The sequence below is a fragment of the Leucopleurus acutus genome, assembly GCF_964270905.1.
Source record: "Leucopleurus acutus genome assembly, chromosome: 2".
NCBI classification, from domain to species: Eukaryota; Metazoa; Chordata; class Mammalia; order Artiodactyla; family Delphinidae; genus Leucopleurus; species Leucopleurus acutus.
In genome coordinates, this window is record NC_139143.1 from 125,765,569 (window position 1) to 125,781,304 (window position 15,736).

The 15,736-nt window shown below is 40.0% G+C and overlaps 1 protein-coding gene across 3 annotated transcripts in view; it reads left to right on the plus strand.

Annotated features, from left to right (window-relative positions):
• The first annotated feature begins 10,328 nt into the window (after nucleotides 1-10,328).
• Nucleotides 10,329-15,736, plus strand: part of ZZZ3 (zinc finger ZZ-type containing 3) — a 99,694-nt gene continuing 94,286 nt past the window's right edge. For all 3 annotated transcript variants that reach the window (XM_082832742.1, XM_082832740.1, XM_082832741.1), the window contains exon 1: nucleotides 10,329-10,459. The gene's annotated coding sequence lies outside the window, so the exon portion shown is untranslated. The remainder of the gene's footprint in view (nucleotides 10,460-15,736) is intronic.

The window sequence follows — 15,736 nt, forward strand, 5'->3', positions numbered from 1 at the left end:
TTGCTACAATAATGCTATGTAACAACCACAAAAACTCAGTAGTATACAAGAACATTGATTTATTTCACAAGTCTGGGGAGTTGAGCTAATCAGGCCTTGGCTGATCTCCCCTGGGCTCACTCCTCACTCGTGTATCTGCAGTCAGCTGAGGGACGGCTAGGCTGGCCTCTAACCTTTGCTAGGCTCACTCATTTGTTTAGGGTTGGGCTGATGGAGGATGACTTCCATGGAGATGACCGGAGCAAACTGGTTCTGTTTCTTATGTCCTTCAACATGTTCTCTTGGTCATGGCAGAGGGACAAGTCGTTTTCAAGTCTCTGCATATGTCCTATCTGCTAATATTTGCTTGACCAAAAAGCAAGTTGTGTGGTGTAACTCAGAATCAAGGAGAGGGGAATACATTCTACTTTTAATGATAGGCACTTGGCAAAAGACGTGGATACAGAGAGATGTGAACAATTAAGGTCATTAATACAATCAATCTACAATAGTCAAATTGCTTACATTGAATACGGGCTCTTCCACCTATTAGCTGTGTGACCTTGGCAAGTTCTCTCACCTCAGTTTCCTCATCTGCAAAATGAGTATCTACCTTGAGTTGTTACGAAACTAAATGTTTAAAAGATACAAAGTACCTAGTAAATGCACAGCATCTCTCTCCCCAATTTTGGGTGCATATAACATGCCCTGTCAGATGCATAATCCCACAGTGCTTTTCACATGTCACCAATGGCAGAAAGTCCAGGACACCAGCCCATCCCTCTATAGCGCTCCAAATACTAAGTAGATGGTGACTTTGATAATTCATGTCTGAATTGTGTATTGTGTGGCAAAATTATGGAGGCATAGTTATTTATGATAGCAACTATCCAGGTGCAGATTTATCAGACAAGCCTTTTGGGTTTAAGTTCCTTCAATTCTCTGTCTCTCACCCATGTGAAGTTCTGCTACAGGACCTGAGGACACTGAAGTATGAGACTGTTCATGAACACAGCAGCTGGCATAGTTCTCTAACAGTAAAGTCATGATGCTACTCACATTGAAGACGATCCTTTGTAGTGTGACAAAGGGCCCCAAAGCTTACTGACTTAAAATCAAGATTTATTACTTTTCATAATTTTCTGGGTCTGGGTGGTTCTTCTCCCTGTGGTGTTGTCTGGAGTCACTCATGAGGTTAACTGAGCTGGCAGATTTGCTGTGCTGGGAAGTCCAAGAAGGCTTCTCACATAACCAGGGCCTTGGAGCTGTTGGCTGAGGCACTACATTTATTTCCATCAAGGCCTCTGTCTCCAGGATCTCATCCCCTAGGGCCTTTCCATATGGCTTCCCTCTGTAGAAGGATAGCCCAATCTTCCTTACTCCCCCGCAGCTACATTCCAGGAAGGTGAAAGAAAATGCTGCAGGCTTCTAAAGGGCTGGGACTGGACCTGACACAGTACCATTTTTGGCCATCTTCTTTTGGGAGGGAACTATATAAGGGCTTGAATACCAGGAGGCATAGTTCACTGGGAGACACCAATATAACTGTCTAACATGTTTGATGAGCCTGGTGAAGTGAGGGGGTCATACAATATTTGGTTATCCCACTTTTAATGATACAAGGATTGATCAGTGGGTTCAGATGGTAAGACCTCAATCCTTTCATCGTAAAGTTACTGATCAACTTATCAATGAATAGTATTATCTACTGATATTATTGCCTGATTCAGTTATTTCATTACAGGCTGAAAAATGGTGATTTTTCTAATTCTACCATTCTTTTTGAGGGACTTTTTCAAAATCTTCTTTACACTGTAAATGGACTGTGGAAAAAGAAAGTGGTTATGGATCTGTGATGTGATAAATGTCGAAACCAGTACTAACCTGGAGCCCTTGGGGTCAGTTGAGATCGCTCCTTTAGTGCTTGGTTTAAAGACCCTTGAGTGCAACCAGTTGGGGCTACTTGTAGTTCCCCTCTCACATTGCCACACATTCACATTCATGCAGTTCCCTCTGCTGAAAATGGTCTTTTTTCTCTGCAAAGTCATGCTGTAACTCAAATGCCAACCCTTGTAGAAAACCTTTCCCAAGTCCTCCTCTGTTGCCGCAATACTTTATTTATATCTCTATGTAGAACTTCTGCAGCTCAAACTTCGGTAAGCTACTTAACCTCTCTAAGCCTATTTTCTCATCAAAAAAAAAATGTGAATAGTGTCACATGTTGGGTTCTCCAGAAAGAAGACTCTTACATGATTAGTGTGCATATTTATTAGGGAATGCCCTTTGGATCATCACTTGTGAGAGAGAAGGGAAGAATGGGGCAGAGGGAGAAGTCGAGCTGCAATGCAGTCTTTTATTTTTATTTTTTTTATTATTTTTTTTAACATCTTTATTGGGGTATAATTGCTTTACAATGGTGTGTTAGTTTCTGCTTTATAACAAAGTGAATCAGTTATACATATACATATGTTCCCATATCTCTTCCCTGCAATGCAGTCTTAATGGAATGCAGGTTGTTCTGGGGATGGGATGATCCATCAGAACTGTCCCAACTTGAGGTGAGAGGGCTGGGCCTTCCAACAATTTGTAGACAGATATCTGCCTCCTGGGGAAGGGGTGTTACATTAGGCAATGCCAGAAGGGGTCTGACATCTGATGGCTATGGCTGTCTGTGGGCAACACTCCTGGCTGCTGGGGTAGTATGTCCCTCATTCCTGAAGGGGATCTGAGAAGTACATTTCAGTGTCCCACACTAATAGCATCTATCTCAGGATTACTGGAAGCCTAAAATAGGATACGGTATAAAAAGTACACAGCATACTGCCTGGCACACAGGACTCAAGAAGAGCTAATTGTTAAGGTTACTATAAATTAGTACGTGGCTCTTAAAAGCATATAGAGCAAGGTAGGGAAACCTTGTTTTGTTAATTTTTGTGTCTCTAGTCCTAGTATAGGGCCTGGAACTAATTAGATTCAATAAAGGCTTGTTGATGTGTCAGTATAAAAATATACCTGCCATCCCTGGTCTCCAAGCAGATATTATTTTGAGTTGAACTCTCAACTAAAACAAATACAAAAAGGCATTTCAAGCATTTAATAACTTTTATTAGCAAAATAAAAGGAGGCACATATCCACTTGCCTGAAAAAAAAGTTTCAAACACAAGGTAAACAAAAGCAATGAAGCACTACTGGACAATTGCTGAAGAGCTCCAGTTAAAATAGCTTCTACCACTGCATTTGATATTTTTAGAATATAATCTTCAAATTATACAGAGGGAAGGAGATTTAGTTCAGCTTTTTCACAGCTCATAAAAGGTGAGGTTGTCAATGAAACTACCAACCCAAAGTAAGTACTTATCTCCATCAATGGGTATTGGGCCTTTATTTTCCTCCATGATCACTATAGTTCCTTGATATAATTTAATACAGTATCATACACTGCTTTGTGCCAGACACAGGTTCTGTGGATATAGCAAGATCAAAGGTTACAAAGTCCCTGCCTAAAAGGATCTCTGGACTCCCTCTTGTGAGAGTACCAGAATCACAACTGCTGAACAATTATCAAGAGGAAGACACTGGAATTCCCCAAAAAAGATACCCCACATCCAAAGACAAAGGAGAAGCCACAATGAGATGGTAGGAGGGGCACAATCACAGTAAAATCAAATCCCATAACTGCTGGGTGGGTGACTCACAAACTGGAGAACACTTATACCACAGAAGTCCACCCACTGGAGTGAGGTTATGAGCCCCAGGTCAGGCTTCCCAACCTGGGGGTCTGTCAATGGGAGGAGGAATTCCTAGAGTATCAGACTTCGGAGGCTAGAGCGATTTGATTGCAGGACTTCAACAGGACTGGGGGAAAGAGACTCCACTCTTGGAGGGCACACACAAAGTGTGTGCATTGGGACCCAAGGGAAGGAACAGTGACCCCATAGGAGATTGAACCAGACCTACCTGCTAGTGTTGGAGGCTCTCCAGCAGAGGCGGGGGGTGGCTGTGTCTCACCGTGGGGAGAAGGACACTGGCAGCAGAAGTTCTGGGAAGTACTCCTTGGCATGAGCCCTCCCAGAGTCTGCCATTAGCCCCACCAAAGAGCCTGTAGGCTCCAGTGCTGGGTCGCCGCAGGCCAAACACCCAACAGGGAGGGAACCCAGCCCTACCCATCAGCAGACAAGCAGATTAAAGTTAGATTGATCTCTGCCCACCAGAGCAATACCCAGCTCTACTCATCACTAGTCTCTCCCATGAGGAAGCTTGCACAAGCCTCTTAGATAGCCTCATCCACCAGAGGGCAGACAGCAGAAGCAAGAACTACAGTTCTGCAGGCTGTGGAAGGAAAACCACATTCACAGAAAGACAGAGAAAATGAAAAGGCAGAGGACTTTGTACCAGATGAAGGAACAAGATAAAACCCCAGAAAAACAACTAAATGAAGTGGAGATAGGCAACCTTCCAGAAAAAGAATTCAGGATAATGATAGTGAAGATGATCCAGGACCTCAGAAAAAGAATGGAGGCAAAGATATAGAAGATGCAAAAAATGTTTAAAAAAGACCTAGAAGAATTAAAGAACAAATACCTAGAAGAATTAAAGGACAAACAGAGATGAACAATACAATAAATGAAATGAAAAATACACTAGAAGGAATCTATAGCAAAATAACTGAGGCAGAAGAACAGATAAGTGACCTGGAAGACAGAATGGTGGAATTCACTGCTGTGGAGCAGAATAAAGAAAAAAGAATATAAAGAAATGAAGATAGCCTAAGAGACCTCTGGGACAACATTAAACCCAACAACATTCACATTATAGGGGTCCCAGAAGGAGAAGAGAGACTGAAATGACCTGAGAAAATATTTGAAGAGATTATAGTCAAAAACTTCCATAACATGGGAAAGGAAATAGTCACCCAAGTCCAGGAAGTGCAGAGAGTCCCAGGCAGGATAAACCCAAGAAGAAACACGCCAAGACGCATAGTAACCAAACTGACAAAAACTAAAGACAAAGAAAAATTATTGAAAGCAACAAGGGAAAAATGACAACATACAAGGGAACTCCCATAAGGTTAACAGCTGATTTCTCAGCAGAAACTCTACAAGCCAGAAGGGAGTGGCATGATATATTTAAAGTGATAAAAGGGAAGAACCTACAACCAAGATTACTCTACCTGGCAAGGATCTCATTCAGATGGAGAAATCAAAAGCTTTACAGACAAGCAAAAGCTAAGAGAATTCAGCACCACCAAACCAGCTCTACAACAAATGCTAAAGGAACTTCTCTAAGTGGGAAACACAAGAGAAGAAAAGGACCTACAAAAACAAACCAATAACAATTAAGAAAATGGTAATAGGAACATACATATTGATAATTACCTTAAACGTGAATGGATTAAATGCTCCAAGCAAAAGAGCACGCTCTCTGAATGGATACAAAAACAAGACTCATATATATGCTGTCTACAAGAGACCCACTTCAAACCTAGGAACACATACAGACTGAAAGTGAGGGGACGGAAAAAGATATTCCATGCAAATGGAAATCAAAAGAAAGCTGGAGTAGCAATACTCATATCAGATAAAATAAACTTTAAAATAAAGAATGTTATAAGAGACAAGGAAGGACACTACATAATGATCAAGGGATCAATCAAAGAAGAAGATATAACAATTGTAAATATTTATGCACCCAACATAGGAGCACCTCAATACATAAGGCAAACGCTAACAGCTATAGAAGAGGAAATCGACAGTAACACAATAATAGTAGGGGACTTTAACACCTCACTTACACCAATGGACAGATCATTCAAAATGAAAATTAATAAGGAATCACAAGTTTTAAATGACACAATAGACCAGATAGATTTAATTGATATTTATAGGACATTCCATCCAAAAGCAGCAGATTACACTTTCTTCTCAAGTGCACATGGAACATTCTCCAGGATAGAGTACATCTTGGGTCACAAACCAAGCCTCAGTAAATTTAAGAAAATTGAAGTCACATCAAGCATCTTTTCTGACCACAACACTGTGAGATTAGAAATCAATTACAGGGAAAAGAAACGTAAAAAACACAAACACATGAGGCTAAACAATACATTACTAAATAACCAAGAGATCACTGAAGAAATCAAAGAGGAAATCAAAACATACCTAGAGACAAATTACAGTGAAAACACAATGATCCAAAACCTATGGGATGCAGCAAAAGCAGTTCTAAGAGGGAAGTTTATAGCAATACAAGCCTACCTCAAGAAACAAGAAAAATCTCAAATAAACAATCAAACCTTACATCTAAAGAAACTAGAGAAAGAAGAACAAACAAAACTCAAAGTTACAGAAGGAAAGGAATCATAAAGATCAGAGCATAAATAAATGAAATAGCAACAAAGAAAACAATAGCAAAGATTAGTAAAACTAAAAGCTGGTTCTCAGTTTGCAGGGCAGAAATAGAGACACAGATGTAGAGAACAAAAGTATGGACACCAAGGGGGGAAAGTGACAGGGGGGTGTTGTTGTTGTGATGAATTGGGAGATTGGGATTGACATATATACACTAATATGTATAAAATGGATAACTAATAAGAACATGCTGTATAAAAAAAAATTCAAAAATTCAAAAAACAAAAAAACCCTAAAAGCTGGTTCTTTGAGAAGATAAAATTGATAAACCATTAGCCAGACTCATCAAGAAAAAGAGGGCGATGACTCAAATCAATAAAATTAGAAATGAAAAAGGAGAAGTTACAACAGACACTGCAGAAATACAAAGCATCCTAACAGACTACTACAAGCAACTCTATGCCAATAAAATGGACAACCTGGAAGAAATGGACAAATTCTTAGAAAGGTAACCTTCCAAGACTGAACCAGGAAGTAACAGAAAATATGAACAGACCATTCACAAGTAATGAAATTAAAACTGTGATTAAAAATCTTCCAACAAACAAAAGTCTAGGACCAGATGGCTTCAAAGGTGAATTCTATCAAACATTTAGAGAAGAGCTAACACCCATCCTTCTCAAACTCTTCCAAAGCACTGCAGAGGAAGGAACACTCCCAAACTCATTCTATGAGGTCCCCATCACCCTGATACCAAAACCAGACAAAGATACTACAAAAAAAGAAAATTACAGACCAATATCACTGATGAATATAGATGCAAAAGTCCTCAACAGAACACTAGCAAACAGAACCCAACAACACATTAAAAGGATCATACACCATGATCAAGTGGGATTTATCCCAGGGTTGCAAGGATTCTTTAATATGCACAAATCAATCAATGTGATATACCATATTAACGAACTGAAGGATAAAAACCATATGATCATCTCAACAGATGCAGAAAAAGCTTTTGACAAAATTCAACATCCATTTATGATAAAAACTCTCCAGAAAGTGGGCATAGAGGGAACCTACCTCAACATAATGAAGGCCATATACGACAAACCCACGGCAAACATCGTTGTCAATGGTGAAAAACTGAAAGCATTTCCTCTAAGATCAGGAACAAGCCAAGGATGTCCACTCTCGCGACTATTATTCAACATAGTTTTGGAAGTCCTAGACACGGCAATCAGAGAAGAAAGAGAAATAAAAGGAATACAAATTGGAAAAGAAGAAGTAAAACTATTACTGCTTGTGGAGATGACATGATACTATACATGGATAATCCTAAAGATGCCATGAGAAAACTACTACAGCTAATCAATGAATTTGGTAAAGTTGCAGGATACAAAATTAATGCATAGAAATCTCTGGCATTCCTATACACTAATGATGAAAAATCTGGAAAAGAAATTAAGAAAACACTCCCATTTACCATTGCAAGAAAAAGAACAAAATACCTAGGAATAAACCTACCTAGGGAGAAAAAAGACCGGTATGCAGAAAACTAAAAGATATTGCTGAAAGAAATTAAAGATGGTAGAAACAGATGGAGAGATATACCATGTTCTTGGATTGGAAGAATCAATATTATGAAAATGACTATACTACCCAAAGCAATCTACAGATTCAATGCAATCCCTATTGAATTACCAACGGCATTTTTGGCATTTTTTACAGAACTAGAACAAAAAATCTTAAAATTTGTATGGAGACACAAAAGGCCCCAAATAGCCAAAGCAGTCTTAAGGGAAAAAAAGGGATCTGGGGAAATCATACCCCCTGACTTTAGACTATACTACAAAGGTACAGTAATCAAGACAGTATGGTACTGGCACAAAGACAGAAATATAGATCAATGGAACAGGATAGAAAGCCCAGAGATAAACCCATGCACCTATGGTCAACTAATCTATGACAAAGGAGGCAAGGATATACACTGGAGAAAAGACAGTGTCTTCAATAAGTGGTGCTGGGAAAACTGGATAGCTACATGTCAAAGAATAAAATTAGAACACTCCCTAACACCATACACAAAAATAAACTCAAAATGGATTAAAGACCTAAATGTAAGACTGGACGCTATAAAACTCTTAGAGGAAAACATAGGAAGAACACTCTTTGACGTAAATCACAGCAAGATCTTTTTTGATCCAGCTCCTAGAGTAATGGAAATTAAAACAATAATAAACAAATGGGACCTAATGAAACTTAAAAGCTTTTGCAAAGCAAAGGAAACTACAAACAAGATGAAAAGACAACCCTCAGAATGGGAGAAAGTATTTGCAAATGAATCAATGGACAAAGGATTAATCTCCAAAATATATAAACAGCTCATGGAGCTCAATATTAAGAAAACAACCCAATCCAAAAATGGGCAGAAGACCTAAATAGATATTTCTCCAAAGAAGACATACAGATGGCCAAGAAGCACATGAAAAGCTGCTCAACATCACTAATTATTAGAGAAATGCAAATCAAAAGTACAATGAGGTATCACCTCACACCAGTTAGAATGGACATCACCAGAAAATCTACAAACAATAAATGCTGGAGAGGGTGTGGAGAAAAGGGAACCCTCTTGCCCTGTTGGTGGGAATGTAAATTGATACAGCCACTATGGAGAACAGTATGGAGGTTCCTTAGAAAACTAAAAATAGAATTACCATATGACCCAGCAATCCCACTACTGGGCATATTCCCAGAGAAAACCATAATTCAAAAAGACACATGCACCCCAATGTTCATTGCAGCACTATTTACAATAGCCAGGTCATGGAAGCAACCTAAATGCTCATCGACAGATGAATGGATAAAGAAGATGTCACACATATATACCATGGAATATTACTCAGCCATAAAAAGGAATGAAAGTGGGTCATTTGTAGAGATGTGGATGGATCTAGAGACTGTCATACACAGTGAAGTAAGTCAGAAAGAAAAAAACACATATCGTATATTAACGCATATATGTGGAACCTACAAAAATGGTACAGATCAACCGGTTTGCAGGGCAGAAATAGAGACAGACGTAGAGAACAAACGTCCGGACACCAAGGGGGGAAAGCAGCGGGGGGTGGTGGTGTGATGAACTGGGAGACTGGGATTGACATATATACACTAATGTGTATAAAATTGATAACTAATAAGAACCTGTTATAGAAACAAATAAATAAAATTCATAAAAACCCCACGAGATCTCACATTCTTGGTGGCAGAGGACAGATAAATAAGGTCAGCAAGTGATAACTGTCATGAAGAAATGTAAGCGTGTAAAGACAGCAAAAGCGGCGGTGCAAGTGTGCTCCTTTGGATAGAGCGGTCTGCGAAGACTCAGATATCGATCTTTGACAAAGGACCTGAAATACGCGCCGAACGAGTTAAAAGAAATCTGGGGGAAGTGTTCCAGACAGAGGGAACAGCAAGCGCGAAGTCGTGAAGTGGATCGAGCCTGCGTGTTGCAGGAACAGAGGGAAAGCCAGAGAGGTGAGAGAGGGACCTATGCGGTGGGAGATGAGGTAGGCAGGAGCACATACAATATACACACAGATATTTTTCTACCTGAGACCACATTACTAAGGAAGGGCGGTATACAAATCTCTCAAGAGGCCACAAAAGGCAGGATGAAACGGACTTCCAACCGCGGCGCTCCAGGGACGCCCTTCCTCCAAGGCTAGAGCCAAGTTAGTCAGCCGTAGGAGATGGACTGGGTCCCGCCCTCAGAAGACCAACCCTTGCCCAGGAGCGGGGGCGGATCGCGGGGGTGGACCTCGCCTGGGCAGCCGGCGCTGCACCGGCCGCGGTTACCAGCAGGCGGTGTAGTGAGCGCGCCTGCAGCTGCAGCCGCAGCGGCAGCAGCCCGCCAGTCCCAGCAAGGACGAGAAAGGAGGGGACCGGAAGGAGCCACTGGTGCTGCGGGAAGTGGCAGGAACGGGAGGCGGGGACCCACCTGGAAGCGCCCCAGCGCCGCTGTCGAGCTTCCTGCGGCGGCGGCCAGCCGAGCCAGTGCCGTGGCGGGGGCGGAGAGCGGCCACGGCGACGGCGCCTCCCGGAGTGGCCTGCGGTGCTCGGCCCCGCCCGAAAGGTGAGCAGGCGCTCGGGGCACGTGGTGGGGGCCAGATGGGGGAGGGGGAATGGAGGAGGAGGGATCTTGGGGATGATCGGCTTTGGGACCCGGATTTGGAACCGAGTGCTAGGAGGGGGTGGATTGGAGGCGGCGGCGGCGACGGCGGCGACGGCGAAGCCCCCACGTGGGGCGGGGGGGCGCGCGCACGTGTGCGCGGGCAGAAGGGGGGCGGGGAGGGCTCTGGGGAGGGTGGCGGGCGCGCGCTCGCTCAGTAGTGGTCCACGTGACCGGCACGCCGAGAATGTTTCCACGTGACAGGCTCGGAGGCTGGCTGAGGCAGAAGATTGCTGTGTCTGTGTAGCGCAACCGTGGTCGTCGGAGGCTTTAGGGTTGTTTGCCGCTTTTCATCTCTACTAGGGGGGTATTAAGAGAAATATAAGGCGGAAAAGACTTCCCGCTCTTTCTCTGTTATACACATTCTTTTCGTAAATGAAACCCTTTCTAAATGCCGAAGTACTGATTTCTGTGTACCGCCATGTTGGTTCTGGGGAAAACTCGCGAGATGCTAGTGGGTTTGTTTCGCGAGATCTCCCGATTCTCGCGGGACCTTGTTGGCAGAGCAGTTGTCCTGGATGGCGGAGCCCTGGGTTCCGGGGGCCTGGGACCCGCAACTCTTTCTGCAAGGCAAGTTGCGAGGGAGGGGCCGGGGGCAAGTGCCTCTTGGTGCCGGGAGCCGTGCTGCGTCATCTTCCTGTAGTCTTGAAGGGAATACATTGACCCAATTGAGGCGACACGATCCTCCTCCCCACCCCCCTGCGGGCGCTTCGCCACCTGCAGAAGCCACCCCTCAGCCCGGGCTCCTTCTCCCCCGCTCAGTGATAGTTCCTCCCCCGTCTCACTGGAAGTACGGAGCCGTGCTAGCACAGACGTGAGGATTACATTGGATACCGTTCCTCTTACTTACAGACGTTCTTGTCAGTTTTTCCCCTTGTTACAATTTTCTGAAGAATTCCAGACCTGTTAACCATTCTGTCGCTTGTTTCTGCTGCAGAACCTTTCTCCACGGCCCCTTGTCAGACGCTTAAAATAGAACGCATTCCATTTTTTCTCTCTGGGCATCATTTACTCACATTTATTTGGTCATTGATAACTCCCTCATCACTCTAACTTTGTGTTTACGATAACTTTTGGCAGTATTTGGAGGGATCCTTTATATCTCTGACAATACCTGATGTCAGAATAAAACCATTCTTTTAATTTTTTTGCTACGTGCCTATTAACTCATAATTATCGATAAGTTTTTTTTTTCCGACAGGATTTTGATTACTATTGTTATGAGTTTGCCATCTTTGTTGTTCAGGGATGATTGATTTAGTTTACGTATTTAAGGCAATAGTGGAATGTTTTAAGTCGAATTTAAAAGCAAACTAATCTTCGTAAACTTTGATGTCAAAACTTGAGTTCAATTTTTCCTTAAATGAATTTGACGCAAGATTAGTTTTTCTCCAACCCGTCAATGTTTTATCAAAGATGAATTTATAGTATACTTTTTTTTTCGTATTTTTGAGCAGTCTGGATTTATTTAGTATTCGTAGTGGTAAATTAATCGCAAACTAATGAGATAATTAGGTAATCCGGTCATAATTTTTTTTAACTACAAACGTGTTATTTTCCTCTACACTTAGTACAGAGAAAAATAAAGGGTAAAATTCTTCCTGTTACATTCTACCAAGTTGCCTCCCTCAGTCCTAAATCTCTGTAAACACTCTTAGCGGTAGCTATGTATTATTCCAGATATTTTCCATGTGTTTTATTTTTTTTTAACAAAGAGGAGGAAACGGAGGGGTGTTGTTTTAAGATACTCTGTCACAACATTAGCAATCAGTAAAATTTTTTCTGCTCACTTATATTTTTATTTAGTGGTTTTTTGACTCATGCATACATGCTTTAAAAAAGTAAATTTTTTGTACAGATATTTTGGTGGTATAGTTTTGTGAAAATAGCTTGAGTGATAGCATTATTTTTACTGTAGAGTGGTATGCTGGTTGTTCTGTACAAAAATAAAGTACATGTGAAATTAGATTTAAAGATATAAATGTTTTGTCACTTGAGTTTTATATTTTTATGTTTAATAGTTGTGCTGTCTATTTACATTTATATTTATATGTTTATATTTCTTGATAACTTATATATTCTAAACTGTTACCCAAGTGTGTATATCAGAGTTTTCCAGAAGTTTAAAAAGTTATCAGCTTAATTAAATAGTTCTCAACTGAAGAGTGGAAGATACATCAGTAGTTAATACAGACAAACATCAGTAGTTAATACAGACAAACATACTCAAAAGTTGCTAAGCAGCATTTTGTGATTGTTTTTTGTATTTTTCCCTCCAAACTACCAGCAATATTATTTATCACACTTGTCACGTAAAAAAAGTGACCACTCGTTTTGGTCACTGTAGTTTTCTCTTGTAATAGTTAAAGTAGGAATGTTGGGGAATAAAAGTGAGTGTTGAGAGGTGAGATGTGGGAAAGAGGAAAAGGAGACACGGGAGTGTGTATAGGTTGATATTGAAATGGAATTGGAGAAGTTGCAGAGAAAAGAAAGGATGGTAGAAGGTTGACAGAGCCCATGGTCCAAAAATAGTCTGTTCATGATGGCAGGAGGGTGACTTGAGTTGACCAGAATTTGGAATCAGTATGTGTGGCAATTTTTTTCCTCTTAAATAATTTTTTTTAAACAGGTTTCAGCCCACCCCCAGATGTGCTTGATATCACCTGTCCCCCCCCCCAAAAAATAAAATCAACTGAAGTTGATGTTTAATCGGAACTTTGTGAATTCTTTACTTATTTTATGTTTTTAGAAGTAGGAGCTTGTGAAAATAACAGTGGATTCAAAAGATCACAGTTCTATAATGGCCTTTGCAAACTTTACAAAGTTTTGCTTGGGAATTGGGCCTTGAGAGTTGTCATGTGCATCTGATCCTTGTAATAATATATGTTACTTATTCGTACAACTTTGTTCTATAAACTGTTTTTGGTAGAGGATCTTAGGAATTAGCAAACTTTTACAGACACTAAAATACCCATATACTGGGTAGAAATATACTGAGACAATACAAGAAGAAGAGAAATATGTGAGTTGAGTTTTGCTTGAGTAAAAACCAGAAAATTTTATTTTCCTCTTTCTCAGTTATTACTGTCATAGTAGTGACCTATGAGAGCTAATGAGCTTCAGTAATCAGAGGATATTAACAAAAGTGATAATATGATGTCCTCACTTGGATTTTTTTCTTTAGATATGACACAATGCTAGTTTCCATAGACCTGTAACTTTGTAACTATATAGTGTAATACCTATGTTACATATTAATTATATGAAGAATGTACATTTTATTTCCTGCCTCTTCCTGAACCAGTGTCCAAGACAGATTACAGGAAATTACTTGACCAGAAATATCAAATACGTGCAGGTGCTTTTTTAAACAATCTGCCATTTCATATGAAAATTCATTGTCAGTTTAAGTACAAGGAATATTTGCTGCAAGTCTTTGCATGTTTTTTGTTTTGTTTTGTTTTTTGTTTTTTTGGCTTTGACAGTGAAAGCGCAGAGTCCTAACCACTGGACCACGAGGGAATTCCCAGTCTTGATTTTTAAAGTACTATTTAATATATATGTGGTATACACTGTAGTGCAGTTTTCTATAGTTAATATCCTGATAACCACTGTAATTATGCTTTAGAAAACACTATGTGTAAATATTTCCCAAAGTCATAAGTCTTGCCTTCTAGAACCATGCAGTATGGACTTTGCTATTTCATTTGAACTTGTCCTTCTCTCCTTCTTTTTCTTTTCATCTGTTATTTCTCAGCTTACTTAGGTAATTTTTCTCTGGTCAGAGACAAGTGAGTTGAGTAACTTTGAGGAGACTATCAAACTATTCAGTTATTATGATTATTTTGGAACTCCAGAATATGTTTAAGTTACAGTTAGTAATTAAACATTTTTTGAGTGATTGTGATTTTAGTCATTTCAAACAGCAGAGATCCTGAGGCTTCAAAATAACTGTAACCAAGTATGATAAGCCTATGAGCTTTATTCAGAAACTACTAACTGGAGTAAATAACTTAACATTTTGCAGCCCCAGCAGGGTTGGTTATCTGATTTTTCAGCCCACAGATTACAATTTGCAAGGTTGGCCATTGGAGTTAGGCACACTGACAACTGAAATGTCATCTTATTTCAAGGCTACTGAAGAACTATTAAAAAGTATATGGAACTATAAAAGGATAGTGTTTTAAGGCCATTTCGTGGAGACATACGGTTCTATAATCATCAACTTCTGAGGGAATCACAATGTTGTAGAGTAGTATAGTACATGGTCTGTCACAGTGATGATCTTAATCATAAATAAACTTTTACTCTATGTACTGTGTTTAAGGAACTAAGAAATTGGTGTCTTTTTAGAAGACTCTTATAAGGGTAAACATTTTCAAAGCTTTTTAATAAATTCATTTCAGTTTTCTAGAAAATTCACTTAACAGAAGTCATCTGATACCCCCCCAAAAAATGGGGCTGCTGTGTGTGGAATTTTCTTTGTTTTATTTTATTGCTTTTATCTACTTATTTCCTTATTTAGTATTTCAAGGAGTTGCCTCCCAAGTAAGACTCTATTACATTTAATATTTGATATCAGTAATAATTAACCAATTGGCTAAAGATAAGCACGTTTGTTGATGAAGGAATTTTCAGAGCAGATAATTAGAATTAGTAAATGACCTGTCTGTGAATCAGTTATATAGTTCTGAATCCTGGTAGTGAGTCTCCATCCTTAGCACAGCTGAATGTCCAGAGGTGAGAAATGTTTCTTTTTGTAGTAGATTTTGTTTGTTGCTTTGCTTGCCTTTTCAGTCTCTTTTAATATGTTAATTTAAACCTTACGCGCCCTTCAGTGGTAGAGTGATGGTATATAGCACTTGATTTAGGTATTAAGTGTGTATATTTGTGTGTGTTTTAATGATTTTGATGGCTGGTTTGAGGATTTTGAATCTTGGGAATTAATATAACCATATTAAAATTTTGATGTATTTCTTCTATTATTTAAAATATATCTTTTACATGTTTACAGATAAAACATTTAATTTCATGTCCTGCTTTTAACCTAATGTTAGGTAACATTTTCCCATTCTCACAATGAGGTTGTTTTTTTTTTGTTTTTTTTTTTTGTTTTGTTTTTTTTTTTTTGCGGTACGCGGCCTTTCACTGTTGTGGCCTCTCCCGTTGCGGAGCACAGGC